General features: G+C 44.0%; 1 protein-coding gene and 1 long non-coding RNA gene across 7 annotated transcripts in view; one reads left to right on the top strand and one right to left on the bottom strand.

Moving 5' to 3' along the window:
• Window positions 1-11,284, bottom strand: part of LOC144684503 (uncharacterized) — a 67,221-nt gene extending 55,937 nt beyond the window's left edge. For both annotated transcript variants that reach the window (XR_013577516.1, XR_013577518.1), the window contains exon 1: window positions 11,154-11,284. This is a non-coding gene — a long non-coding RNA (uncharacterized LOC144684503). The remainder of the gene's footprint in view (window positions 1-11,153) is intronic.
• dlc1 (DLC1 Rho GTPase activating protein) overlaps window positions 1-13,048 on the top strand; it is a 585,847-nt gene that overhangs the window by 482,195 nt on the left and 90,604 nt on the right. The gene's annotated exons all lie outside the window — the stretch shown is intronic.

The following is a 13,048-nucleotide window of genomic DNA, read 5'->3' as shown; positions in this document are numbered from 1 at the left end:
TTGTGGTATTTCATAAAAAAATATATGTACATATATGTATATATATTTTCCTCTCTCTTTCTCTAACCTCCTCCATCCCTACAATCCCATATCCAAACTCTGCATTCTTTTCATTCTGGCCTCATGTGCATTTCCCCTTTCACGCGACCATGTCTTCATTGGCCAGCCATAATCTCTGCAATTCCCTTCTGTCTATCCATCTCAGGATCCTTCTTTAAAATTCTTCTTAAGACCTATCTCTTTGACCAAGCTTTTAATCAGCCTTCCTAACATGTCCTTTCATTTTTAAGCTAAGCCTCTGTGAAGCCATTTGGGATGTTTTTTTCTATATTATAGACACGATGGTCTGGATTTTACAGCCACTGCTGGCATATTTGAGAGCAGAGGCTCATAAAATAAAGTGGGTGGCTGTAATAAATTTGGAGTGCAGGACGGGTTTCTTGTAAGAAACAGTAAACTTTATTTACAGACTTCTGATGAGGCTACATACTTGTTCCAAGACCCAGGCTAAGAAGTTCCACCCCAAAGATTCACCGCGCTTAGGGCTGATTCGTCTGTACAGTCACATGATCACCATAACAATAAGAAATGGTTTAACTTACTATTACTACACTCCTCCCCCTTTAATTTTGTTTTACCCTCTTATTTACAAAAACATCTTAAGCCCTATTATACACAATTATATACAGTTCATGCCATTATAAATTTGGGGTGGAATCGTCCCAGATTTGCACTAAGTGCTGTTGTGGGCGGGTAAAATAACGTTTTACCCGCTAGCTACAATGGAGGGTTTCACGCCATATCATCCCAAACCCATAATATTAGTTATGCATTCCCGGGAAACACACCATTTTGATGGCTGCCACAACATCACCTCGCTGCTTCATCACGCCATGCGCTATATTTAAAGTCCAGCTGCACGCACAGAACTCAGTGTTTCCAGCCCAAAGCTACTGCAGGGAAGATGTCATGACAGGCAAAAAGGCTGCAGCCCCCAGGTTTATTAAAACATCACTGGAACGCCTTTTGGACGCTGTGGAGGCTTGCCACGGCGTCCTCTATCCTTGCTCTGGCCACAGGACCAGCAGCGGCGAGACTAAGCAGGCTTGAGAGGCAGTAGCAGTGGCGATCAGTGCTAATGCTGCACAAAAAAGGTTGCCATCCAATGCAGATAGAGGATGAATCATTTTATCTGTGCAGCCAGGGTACGGCAACCATCTCATCACTCTAAACTCACACACTCAAGCTCATCACACATTCACTGGAATGTCACTCACTATCAGCTCAAGGGGCATCACCACCCATTCTCACACACACACCCTCACATGTCCATCTGGCCTCATGTCCTCTGGAGACTGCCTCCTCAGTCCTCACCATCTTGAGGCCACTTGCACAGATCAACATGTGCCCTCATACACACCCTGGGATACCCTCCTCCCCCCCTACAGACCTCATCCTGCAGCCTCTTACCTGGCTTGAGGCCACTCCTTCCCCTTCATCAAGCAAGCCCTAGCCCTGCAACTTTTGAAAAGCCACCCACATGTGGTTGATCTGGTAGGTAGAGACCTGCTGTGAGCCCCCCTATAAGTGGTGTGGTGCTGTGTGGCACTGATGACTGCGAGTGCTGACCGAAGCAAGGTAGGCAAACAAACCTTGAAGTCCCGGGCAAAGTGCAGACTGCCAGGTGCACCTCATTTCTGTGCTGTTGTGGGTGGATGATCCAGCAGGGGGGGACGATTCTGGGGGATTGGCCTAATAATGATATACAGATGTAGTACAATGAGGTTCCTGACGTCTAATGGCAGGAAACATGTCTCGCCATCGGCGGGCTGAGCAGACGATCACAAACTGGTTTCACGCCATCGTGAAACCGATCGCGCCACATTGTCTGCTCACACCACCGGACACGCCTGACGCCAGCGGGCATGGAAAATCCTGGCCTTACTCTTTGAAGAGGTTTTCGGATTCGGGTAGAATGACGCAACTCTACAACTAGAGTTTCTTCCATTGGACCGACTTGACCAGGAACTGCAGCATCAGGAACATCTTTAGACAATGGCAGTTCAGAATTATTTACTTCAACAGAGACATCGGGTATGTCTATTCTTTGACAATCTGGCACCTCAGGCTTCGAAGTTTCGACTTTGATTTCAGCTGGATTAACTAGTTGTTGGAAGGTTTCTCGACTTCTGAGATGATCCATATGTTTTCTAACAAACCTGTTTTCCACTTCTACCTGATAAGATAAAGTTCCTGTTTCAGAGACGATCATACAAGGGACCCATCTCGGTCCAGTTGCAAAATTTCGTACAAAAACTATTTCTCCCACAGTGAACTCTTTACCTTTACTGTGAACATCATGATTCACTTTCTGTCTACCCTAGTTTCTCTCCGCCTTCCCCACTAAATTAGGGAATACTAGACTCAATCTTGTACCAAGTCGGTGCTTCATTAACAATTCTAAAGGTGTTAAATGAGTGGTTGCATGAGGAGTTGTGTGATAGCTGAACAGGAATCTTGAAATTTGTGTTTCTAATTTTCCCTTTGATAGTTTCTTCGTGCCTGTTTTAAAGGTCTGTGCTGCTCTTTCTGCTAACCCATTAGAAGAGGGATGGCACAATGCTGTTCTGACATGTTTCATCCCATTTAGGTTCATGAATCTTTGAAATTCAGTGCTAGTGAAAGCAGTACCATTGTCTGACACAATAACTTCAGGTAAACCATGAACACTGAAACTCTGGCAAGGTTTTTCATTGGCTGCAGACGAAGTAGGTGATCTCACTTCATACACATCCATCCATTTAGAATATGCATCGATAATCATGAGAAACATGGTACCTAGAAATGGACCTACACAGTCTATATGTAGTCTAACCCAGGGTCGACCAGGCCACTCCCATTGATGCAGTGGAGCTGAAACTTCTGCTGTTGCTGACACCAGAGACAGTGTTTCACCATTTTTGCTATATTATTGTCTATACCTTGCCACCAGAAATAACTGCGTGTGAGCGTCTTCATTTTTGAAATACCAGGATGTGCACTATGAAGTTCTCCCAATAATGGTCCAGTTCCCTGCACAGGGATAACGACTTTTGCTCCCCGTAACAAGATACCTTCCTGACAACTCAGTTTGGATCTACTTGCAAAGAATGGTTTTAATTCTTCAGGAACTTGTGCATTTGACCATCCTTGTAATACTTGTTCACAGACTCTTGCTAAAATTGGATCCCGATTTGTCCAATTCTTTATCTGTCTCACGCAGACTGGTGCTAAGTCCAAGAAATTCAACACAAGTACTACCTCTTGAGGTACTGGAGCATGTGTAATGCTATCTAGCATAGGGTGATGACTGAGGGCGTCTGCATTTGCAATATGTACACCCAGACGGTGCATCAAAGTGTACTCGTATGCCAACAAAATGAAAGCCCATCTTGAATTCTGGCAGGGGCTATCGGTGAGATTGCTTCACCTTCACTGAACAAACCCAACAGTGGCTTGTGATCTGACACTTATGGCGAATTATCGACCATGCAAATATTGATTTCTTTACTTTTTGGAGGAAATTCTTTACTTGCTTCCTGTGAAGTTCCTTCGGTTCTTCTTTCTCATTCCAAAAGACACCATCATATTCCCTGTCAACTCAGGATTTCTTCTTGTCCTGACTAGAAAAATTTCTGACCAGTTTGATGTCTTTCAACCATGGCCCAGAGGCTAGGTCCTTCTCCAGTTACTGGCAGCTGGGCTATCTGTCGTCTGTATGATACAGCTTAGGAGGTGATGCCTTTCACCTCATGTATATGTTTTTAACTGAGCAGCAGTTTTCTCCAAACTCAATGGCTGGGTACCTTCCCTGACGTATTTAAAGATGTGCTCTCCCACCACTGTGGTCGATGCTCCTGTGTCCATGAGCAGAGGCTTTCCATTTACTTGAAATGTAACAGTGATTGGTTCAGTTTTCCTGGCCTTCAGATTGTGTAGGGAATAAACGTCAGCCTCAGTAGCTTCTGACTCATCTATATTGTGCATTTCATTTAACTTGACCTGCTGTCTGAATGGCTGTCTTGATCTAGTCCTGCCCTGTTTAACGACATGCCCTTTTTTGTGGCATTCTGCCTCTTTAAATCTACAGACTTCGGGTACATGATTTCCCCACAACAGAAACACTTTAATTTCTGGGTTACTGGTGAGCTACTTCCAGCATTTCTTTTTGTTTTTATAGCGGTAGAGATCGTGTCCCACTTAACGGTAGCCTCCATGGTCTTTGCGCCATGCCCGGTGGCAGGTTCCCACCCTAACTGAAGAACGGCGCCATGTTGCACACTCTGCAAAGCCTGCGAGTCTCTCTCAGTACTCTCCATTACTAGCGCTATCTGCACGCCGTGCTTCAGGTCTATACTAACTTCTGCAAGTAAATGGCGCTGAATGATGTCGTCATTTATGCCGCAGACTAAACAATCTCGCAACATGTCATTTAAAGTGTCATTAAAGTCACAGTGCTCCGTTAACTGTTTTAACTCCACGATGTACATTGCGATTGACTCATCGGGGGTCCTTACTAGGGAGTTAAAGTTGAATCTTGCTTGATCACTGAGGGCTTAGGCTGAAAATGTCCTTTCACCAGGTCTACTAGCTCGGTGAAGGATCTGGAATTTGGCACATTCAGAGTCATCAAGCTACAGATTAGGTTATAAATTTTGCTCCCAGAGACACTTGGGAGAATTTCCTTCTGTTTCTCCTCCACCACTATTTCGTTAGCTGCAAAGTAGAAACCCAATCGCTCAGCGTATTGACTCCAGTCCTCGACGGATGAGTCTTTTGGGTTAATTCTGCCAAAGAGAGGTATTGCTGGTGAGTATACTTCTTTTCTTTCTTCCCCTAAAAAATCAGAATACTCACAGTCACAAGTCATAAATAAATGAGGCTATTTATCCTCATCGCCAATTGTAATAAACTTGGAGTGCAGGATGGATTCCTTGTAAGAAACAGTAAACTTTATTTACAGACTCCTGATGAGGCTACATGCTTGTTCCAAGACCCAGGGTAAGATGCTCCGCCCCTAAGATTTCCTGTGCTTAGGGCTGATTCGTCTGTACATTCACATGATCCCCATAACAGTTAGAAATTATTTTATTTACAATTACTACAGTGGCCTTCCCAGCACCTCCTGCCCACCATTGACCTATCTCCCATATTACACTGAGTGGGGAAGGCATCAGGCAGCTGCCCACCTATAGCCCTAGTGGGGACCTTAAGTGATCAATTAATGACCACTTAAGGGCCTCATTCCACTTCAGCTGCTATTTTACAAGTGGCAGGAAAGGTAGAGAGCCCAGCCACTTTCACTGCGCGGGCTACTGTTGGGCAAGAAGGAGTTACCTACTTCAGGGTTGCCTCTGTGCACCCCACCACCCAACAACCACAATCTCCTTCCCCATTTAACCCTTTTCCCGTGGCCTCTCTAACCCAGACCCCCAGAACCCCTCTCCAGGGTCCCCCAGCCAGCTGGTACAAAATACTAGACTTATCCCTGAGTCCAGGTTCCATGATCCTTCTTCGCCAGGAACTGGCTGTAGTCCCAACAGTGGCCGCCGCTCAATCCTGGCGCTGCTGGGACTACAGTCATATTGGCCAAGAGCTCGCTAGGGCAATAATTCTTCTCAGATCAGGGCAAAAGTCCCACTCTGAAAGGCTGCACCGGGCGTATTAACACTGCAGGGCAGCCAACCTCTGAGTTGCCAGGCTCATGATCGACTGGGGGCACAGGGAATACATCTCCCCATAAAATCCATCCCTACATAAACATAAGTTGTAGATGTAGTTGCAGTGTACTAGGTAGATTTTATGGATCCATATGTCTACTGCGGAGCTTCACATGCCAAGAAGACATATTTGTAAGGTAGGCGCAGCGATCACCAAAGCCCCACAGGACCTTCCATCCCTTAACTGTAATGGATGAAAATCATGTACAGCCTGCAGACTTCCATTTTATAATTCCTAGAAGAGTAAGAGGCAACATGATTGAAACCTTTAAGATCCTGAGGAGCCATGACAGGGTGGATGTGGAGAGGATGTTTCCTCTTGTGGGAGAATCTAGAACTAGGGGTCACTGTTTAAAAATAAGTGTTCGCTCATTTAAGACAGAGATGAGGAGAATTTTTTCCTCTCGGAGGATAATGAGTCTTTGGAACTCTCTTCCTGAAAAGGCGGTGGAAGTAGGGTCTTTGAATATTTTTAATGCAGAGCTAGATAGATTATTGATTAACAAGTCGGTGAAAGGTTATCGGGGATAGGCGAGAATGTGTGGCTGAGGTTACAGTCAGATCAGCCATGATCTTATTGAATGGTGGAGCAGGCTCGAGGGGCCGAGTGGCCTATTCCTGCTTCTAATTCATATGTTCATTTCTATGTCTTAAGTTCATTTGAAGCTCCTTGTCAGACAGCAATTTAGAAAAAATCCATCTGACAAGATTAGTTTACCAGTCTTGATGATTTTGATAGCTAGTAATGGTGCACTTGCTGACTAATGATCTTGACGTACCTCACAGTGCCTATTAAATGCTTCTTTTATTTTACGCTGGGGAAGACCAGCAGCTCGAAAATGGAAATTTCCTTCAGGACTTTTAGCGAACTGGAAACAAACAGAAATTATTGTTTCATTGCTGCCAGTGATCTGGAACCCGCCTCTCAATAGAAGGAGGATGAATTCCTCAGCACATGAACCCCAGCATTTCTCAGAACCTCTTCAAATAGAAGTGGTTCTACAATATAAAAATGTCACTATTCCAAGAATCAGAACTGTTTATGATTGAGTTTCACAGCATTTCATCTGTTTAGGAGGAATGCTTATAAAGAATGAAAGATGATTATTCCAATGAATTTGGATTTGAATTTGAAACTCAGCTCATATACAAGCAGAGAACCTCACTATATTGTTGCATATCATTAGCATCTCTTGCCCTTCTATACACACAGGATTTTGAACACCTAGAGGCAATGTGAAAATAACAATGAATTGAAATATATATATTTAGAAAGTACGCCTAAAAACTTCTAACAGATAGGAATTGACTATTAAAATGAACAAATTCATTTAAGAAATGGGAACGTAAAGGGAAAGGCCAACTGAATTGGAATAACAAATAAAGAAGCAGCAATTGCATTCCTCTTTAAATAAACAGAAGGTATGGTTGTAAGTTTAAGGTATCATCTTTCCACCAGATACAATTACTATCATTTGGGTTAACTTGCTAAATAAGGAACAAATAATATCTGGTTAAGAATGGAATTGCAGATTATAGGGATAAGTACAGATATAAGTAAATAGTATAAGTTCTACAAAGCAAAATATTGCAGGTGCTGGAAATCTGAAATGAAAACAAAAAATACTGGAAATACTCAGCATGTTTTTATGTTATTCATTCATGGGATGTGGGCTTTGCTGGTTAGGCCAGCATTTATTACCCATCCCTAATTCCCTTGAGAAGGTAGTGGTGAGCTGCCTATCAGATGGCACCTGTGGAGAGAAACCGAGTTAATGGGCAGAATATTACCAGGGCACAGATGGCTCGTTCCCCGCCCCTCCCCTCCCCCCAGAAGCAAAGTCGGCGTGGAGCTGACCCACTGCCCCCCTATCCACTTTGCAGCCATAACACGCTGCAGGTGGGCTAAATAAGGGCAGAGTCAGACTTCTGCCCCTCACTAGGGAGCAAGTCCCATCTTTGGGAGCTACCAGCCGATCCTTTGAGAAATTCGTTTTAAAAATCAGGCTGCCCACTCCTGCCCGGCTGCCCACACCAACCATTTTATGGTGAGGGAAATGTATTACTGGAGTCAATTAGCTTGTTAACAAGCCCAATTGACCCTTGATTAGCTATTTAAATATGGCAGACGGGTTGCCAAATTCGGCGTCTGCTCATCCCCCGTATTATGGAGGTGAGCTCCGGGGTGGGCAGGAAGGTGGTATATTATGTTCCACCCCCACCACAGCCAGTGGGGTCCTGTAAAATACAGCCCAATATTTCACGTTGAGATGACTGTAATATATTCACCTTGTACAGAAAACAGATAAGAATGAAGATATTGGTAATTTTGCAATGTCTCTGCTCATTACTAGTTTTCAGCATTTCTGATTCCTGCCAAGGTTGTCAGCTATGAGTTGTAGTTCTGTTGGGACTATGGAATGACATCTATGGAATGCAACCAGTCAGGGCTGAAGAATGTAGGTTGTAATGTTAGACCGATATCCTGAGGTCAGAACAAAATTTCGGTTTTGTCTTCTTGAAACATTTACCTGTGTACTCTTTACTTGCCTGTGGGTATCAAATAAATTGTCTAGAGTCCACAAGAGGTTCAATAGTGTATAGTTGGTAGGAAGGAACAGGCTCAATGGACCAAATTACCTTTTCCCACTGTGCTTTGTAATGTATTTATCTTGTGCAGAAAGCAGATAAAAATGAAGATATTGGAAATTTTTCACTGCCTCTGCTCAATACCACTTTTTGGCAGTTTTGATACCCCTAATATTGTCAGCTACCAGCACACCCTAATCAGCAGCATATTATTGCACACAATCCAAGAAGGATCTCAAATGCCCTACACTGGATTCCCAACTCCCAATGATGAGGGCAAACCTCCTGACTCCACACCTACCAAGAGGACAACGAAGCAGTGTAGTCAGGAGGCTTGGCTGCAATACCATGAATTGGGAGATGGCAAAGCCCACACAAAGACTATATTCTCCCAGATTGATCAGGAGACTTATAAAACATACAAATCTGGATAGTAATCTTTCATTTAAATTACTTCAGAAGCAGCAAAGAAAGCCGCACACCAGGACTAGGAATTTATGGGGCCTCGGGGAGTGTTCTGGAAGGCCTAAAATCAGGTGAGAGGGTGGAGGGATGGCTGTCACCCTCCTATCACCACTGGCATTTTACCAGTGGCTTGGATGGAGGCAGAAGGCCCTCCCACCCAAAGGCCAATTGATTTTATTCATCAGCCGTGATCTTACTAAATGGTGGAGCAGACTCGAAGGGCTGAATGACCTACTCCTGCTCCTATTTCTTATGATTTTATAATGATCTTATAAGGCCATTAAGTGGCCAATTAAGGGTCACTTAAGGGCCTCTTCCTGCTGCCACTGATATTTTACCAGCAACTGGTGGGCTCTCTACCATGTGGAGAGATCGCCACAGACATACCCTAGTCACCTCCTTGGGGAGCCCTCCTAACTGGGCACCCTGTGGCCAGTGAGGGCCATCCCAGTGACAAGGACCACCCATGTGCCAACAAGCCCCCTGTTTCACCAACTATCCCCCACCCCCTCGCTGGTGTGAGTCACAGCCCCACTCACCTACATTCCAGGGCCTGCTCCATTGTTGTGCTCCTGCCTGAAGTCTCAGCAGTGGCTACCGCTCCTGGTGGGTTGCTGGGACTGAAGAGCGGTCAGTCCTCTGATTTTTCAGCAGCTCTTGGGGCGTGACATTGTGCCTTAAAGGGATGGGAGCTCCAATGGCAGGCATTTAATTGCTTGCTGCATGTAAAATCAAGTCAGGGCTCCAGAACCAGCTGAAGCGGGGTTGCCCCCGACTTTCAAGACAGTGAACAAAGCCACTGGCGCCCCATAAAATCCTGGCCCATAAATGGACAAACATCTTTTAATTGATTGGAAAGTAATAACTTTGATCTTCTAAATGAAAATTTCTGCATGTTACATTAATTTTTTTAACTCATTACTAGAACAATTCCAGTTAGCATCAAGACTATTTGCCCAACCTCATGAAAGTTGAGCAACATTGTGAGTCCTTCTTTGCATTCACAGCTCAAAGATAAATGACTAAACTATTGAGAAATGATCAAATTAGCTTAGGATAGGGGGCACCAATCCACATATCTCAAACTGATCATAGATCACCATTGTGAAATTCTGACTGACAAGGTAATAATCAGTCTTTGGACAAAATGTTCAAATTCATCCACCCATTTAGCTTCATAAATCACAACCAGTTGATTTATTGCTGAAAAACATGAAGGGACTTAGATATTCAATGCCTTTTGAATGACCCTCTCAACACGAATCAGCAAATGTTGCTTTAATGCAGTCTCTAAAGGTCAAAAGCAGATAAGCTTAACCTTAAAGACTGTTTAAACTTGTACTGTTAGGAAGCTTGCGACAGAAAGACTTTGATCAGAATCTGGCAAATATACTGCATTTCTCTACAGTATCGTTTTACTTATCACTTTTACTTAACAAACATCGCTGGCATGACCTTTCTAGTCCTTTGTAAATTCAGTTTAATAGCTGCACAGTTCTGGTTCATACTGGGATTGGCTGTTAATGAGGAAGTATAACCCAAATGGACTAATAAAAGATTCCTGAGGGGAGTTTTCCACTTCAAAGTCGAAGTCCTATTTAACTTCAATGGTAAATTTGCAATCAAAGTTTGCACTCTTCTTTCTAAAACTAAATCCAATGAATATTTATTTAAATTCCTGTCATGATTTTTAGTCATGTTTTAATTATTTTCAATTACATAATAAAAACAACAGTATTTCAAAACATATGGCAAAATTTCACTTACTACAATATAGTTCTATATAATGTTTACTCCATATGTTACTGTATTCTCCAAAATACTGATGTGTATCGCATGTATTACAGTATACTCCTAACGTATTATACTCTCCTCTACATTGGGCTGATATATCGCACATCCATTTAATTACTAAATAGACCAATAAAATCTTATACATAGTCGATAGTTATATATCTTATTGCGCTTTCCTGTATATTTTATGTTCTTTCCTATATGGGCTAATTGCATGTACAATTGCGCATGCCTGTGTGTTACTTTATGTTGCTAGATACAATTGTATTCCACCTGTGTGTTATTCTATTTCATATTCTGTTATATATTGTTCTATGGAGATCCATATTAATGAGTACAGCTTGTGTTATTAGATATTGCTTTTCTTTTTCCTCCCAATTCCAAAGGAAATGAGACCATTTGTATTATCTCTTCTGTCACTTTGGCTCAAATTATTAGTCAGCACAAATGAACAATCAGATTTGGGACCTTCCTCGGCTGTATGCTTCAGTACTAGACCATGTAATGGGTTTAACCACGGTGTCACCGGGCTTTCTTTTTACTCACAGTGCCACTGTTTCGTAGAATTCTGCTTCATGCTGTTATGTGCTCAGTATAACTTCAATAAGTGTGCCTCCAAAAAGCTTAGTTTCCTCTTTTGTGTGAAGCACTTTCTTCTCTATCAGCAGCTCTTTTTTTATTCATTTATGGGATGTGGGGGTTGCTGGCTAGGCCAACATTTATTGCCCATCCCTAATTATCCTTGAGAAGGCGGTCTTGAACCACTGCAGTCCATGTGGTGTAGGTACACCACAGTGCTGTTAGGGAGGGAGTTCCAGGATTTTGACCCAGCGACAGTGAAGGAACGGCGATATATTTCCAAGTCAGGATGGTGAGTGGCTTGGAGAGGAACGTCCAGGTGCTAGTGTTCCCATGTATCTGCTGCCCTTGTCGTTCTAGATAGTAGTGTTTGGGGGTTTGGAAGATGCTGTCTAGGGAGGCTTAGTGAGTTCCTGCAGTGCATCTTGTAGATGCTACTGTGTGTCAGCGGTGGAGGGAATGAATGTTTGTGGATGGGGTGTCAATCAAGGGGGCTGCTTTGTTCTGGATGGTGTCAAGCTTCTTCAGTGTTGTTGGAGCTACGCTCATCCAGGCAAGTGGGGAATATTCCATCACACACCTGACTTGTGCCTTGTAGATGGTGGACAGGCTTTGGGGAGTCAGCAGGTGAGTTGCTCGCCACAGGAACCCTAGCCTCTGACCTGCTCTTGTAGCCACAGTATTTATATAGCTCGTCCAGTTCAGTTTCTGGTCAATGGTAACCTCCAGAATATTGATAGTGGGGGATTCAATGATGGTAATATCAAGGGGCGATGGTTGGATTCTCTCTTGTTGGTGATGGTCATTACCTGGCACTTGTCTGGCCTGAAGGTTACTTGCCACTTGTCAGCCCAAGCCTGGATATTGTCTAGATCCTGCTGCATTTGGACAAGTACTGCTTTAGTACCTGAGGAGACGCGAATGGTGCTGAACATTACGCAGTCACCAGTGAACATCCCCATTTCTGACCTTATGATGGAAGGAAGGTCATTGATGAAGCAGCTGAAGATGGTGTGAAGCTCAGGTATTCTCAGGTCTCAAACCTTGCTCTTCCAACTGCTCTTTTGCACTCAGCTCTGATGAAGGGTCATCACCAACCTGAAACACTGGGCAGAATTTTCCCTGAATTGCACTAAGTGCTGTAGCAGGCGTGAAAAATGACATTTTTCGCACCAGCCACAATGGCAGGTTTTCGCACCATATTGACCCCTTCATGCGTCATTAATTATATACGCATGGGAAACACACTGGATCGTGCACGAGTGGCCTAAGATTCACCTGTGCTTCCTCGCTCCGCACGCCATGTTTAAAGTGCACACCTGTCTCAACCTATGCAGCCCAGGACTAATGCACAACACACAAATGGCCCACAAAGCCAAGAATATAGCAGCTCTGAAGTTTAGTGACCCCTCCCTTGAGCACCTGTTGGACCCTGTGGAGGCCCACCACGATGTCCTCAACCCGGGCTCTGGTAGCTGGGGGTCCATCAGTGTCACCACTTCAGCTTGGGAGGCAGTGGCAGCAGTGGTTAGCGCTAACACAGCCCAGGAGAGGTCAGCCATCCAGTGCAGAAAGAGGATGAATGATCTCATCTGTTCCACCAGGGTAAGTCAGCTATCTCATCACCCTCAATTCACACACTCACCAGCCCATCACACATCCACTGGGATCTCACTCACTGCCAGCTCAATGGACATCACACTCACTCTCTCACACATACCCTCACATTTCCAGCAGGCCTCATCCTCTCTGCTGATCTCATTACATCCATGGCTCCACAAACTACCCACCAATGTCAGGCACCCTTTTCATCTGCCCTGGCATGTGTCTTTTTTACACTGTCTCCCTCTATCTTTATGCAG

This window comes from Cetorhinus maximus, chromosome 1 (assembly GCF_964194155.1).
Source record: "Cetorhinus maximus chromosome 1, sCetMax3.hap1.1, whole genome shotgun sequence".
In the NCBI taxonomy this organism is placed as follows: Eukaryota; Metazoa; Chordata; class Chondrichthyes; order Lamniformes; family Cetorhinidae; genus Cetorhinus; species Cetorhinus maximus.
The sequence above is the reverse complement of the archived record's forward strand: the minus strand, read 5'-3'. Positions and strand labels throughout refer to the sequence as shown.